At 32.3% G+C, this 2,091-nt stretch overlaps 1 pseudogene; it reads left to right on the forward strand.

Annotated features, from left to right (window-relative positions):
* Positions 1-634: 634 nt before the first annotated feature.
* On the forward strand, positions 635-1,229 carry LOC129081726 (60S ribosomal protein L27a-like; annotated as a pseudogene).
* Positions 1,230-2,091: the final 862 nt, after the last annotated feature.

Consider the following 2,091-nt stretch of genomic DNA (forward strand, 5'->3'; position numbering starts at 1 on the left):
ATTAAATATTCCAATCAAAAGACATAAGGTAGTTGAATGAATAACAAAACAAAACCCTTAGATATCCTGTCTACAAGAGACTAACTTCAGGTTATAAGACACAAACTGAAAGCAAAGGGATGGAAAAAGATTTCAGGAAAATGGAAATGAAAATCAAGCTGGGGTAGCAATCTGTATCAGAAAAAAATAAACTTTAAAACAAAGACTATAACAAGAGACAAAACAGGACCCAACAATTCCATTTCTGGGTATTTACCTAAAGAAAGCCAAAACACTAGATTGATTAGACATATGCATCCATATGTCCATTGCAGTATTATTTACAATAGCCAAGATATGGAAGCAACCTAAGTGTTCATCAATACAAGTGGATAATTAAGTGGTGCATACATACAATGGAATATGACTGAACGATAAAAAAAAAAGAAAGGAATGAAATCTTGCCATCTGCAGCAATGTGGATGGACTTAGAGGGTATTGTGCTGAGTGCAGTAAGTCAGACAGAGAAAGACAAATGCCATGCCATTTCATTTATATGGGGAATCTAAGAAACAAAATAAACAAGCAGAATAGAAACAGGCTCATAGACATAGAGAATATTTTGACAGCTCTCAGATGGGAGGGATAATGGAGGATGGGTGAAAAAGGTAAGAGTTTAAGAAATACAAATTGTTATTTACAAAATAGTCATAGGACTGTAAATTACAACATAGAGTATATAGTCAATAATGTTGTAATGACTGTGAGACTTTGCAGAGGTTTCCATCTTGCATCTCAGTCACCAACGTGCCATCCAGACTGAGGAAGACCTGGAAACTTTGAGGCCATTTGAGCCATGCCATGGCTACATCAGCAGACACAGCAACCAGGAGGCCAAGGTAATGCCGATGGCTTGCATTATCACAGGATCAATTTTGACAAATATCACCAAGGTCACTTTGGGAAAGCTGGTGTGAAACATGACCACTTAAAGAGGAACCAGAGCTTCTGCACCACTGTCAATCCTGATAAACTGTGGACCTTGGTCAGTGATCAGATACAAATAAATTCTGCCAAAAACGAGACTGGAGCTACTCCCATCATTGATGTGGTATGATCAGGCTGCTACAAAGTTCGGGGGGAAAGGAAAACTCCCAAAGCAGCCTGTCATTGTGAAGGCCAAAGTCTTCAGTAGAAGAGATGATGAGAAAATGAGAAGTGTTGGTGGAGCCTGTGTGCTGTTATCTTGAAACCACATGGAGAAGAATTCATTAAATTCTCACAAGTGCAAATAATAATAATAATATTATAATAACTAAGTATGGTGTCAGATGAGTACCAGATGTATTGGAGTGATTTCTTTGTAAGTTATATAAATGTCTAATTATTGGGTTGTATACCTGTAACTAATATAATATTTTATATCAGCTATAATTAAAAATTAAAAATTATTGTAATAGAAAAAATGACAACATATAAGGAAACAATGATATGATTAACAGTTGACTTCAAATCAGAAACAATCAATGCCAGAAAAATTGAAGTAATGTATTTAAAGTATTGAGAGAAAAACTGTTAAACAAGAATTTTGCATCAAGTAAAAATATGCATCAGAAATGAAGATAAAATAAAGATATTTTCAGATTAATAAAAATAGAGAATGTGTTTTTTTAAAAAGTTCTTCAGGTTGAATGGAAATGACACCAGAAAGTAACTTGGATCTACATAAGGAAGGAGCACCAGAAATGAATAATAATACACAGGATGAACTTAAAAGACTATTTTTATATTATTTTCTAAATATTTAAAGTAAAATTTATAATACTATATTTTTGAATTTTTGGAATTATAATTTATGTAAATATAATATACAATATCATTGCAAGATTCTATATTTTAACAGAAATAATTTAACATTATTTTTTAATTTAAGTTAAAGAATCTCATTTATCCCTAGAGAAACCTCTAAAATTAATGCACAGAAATTTAGTTAAAAGGTCAACAAATTTTTAAAAACCTGCTTAACACACAAAAAATGACAGTAAAGAAAAATGAGATGCACAGAGAATTGATGAGACAAATAGAAAAAAATAGCAAAATGGCAAACCTAAA

This window comes from Pteronotus mesoamericanus, unplaced genomic scaffold (genome assembly GCF_021234165.1).
Source record: "Pteronotus mesoamericanus isolate MK-2021 breed Mesoamerican mustached bat unplaced genomic scaffold, CSHL_Meso_final scaffold_118, whole genome shotgun sequence".
Lineage (NCBI taxonomy): Eukaryota > Metazoa > Chordata > Mammalia > Chiroptera > Mormoopidae > Pteronotus > Pteronotus mesoamericanus.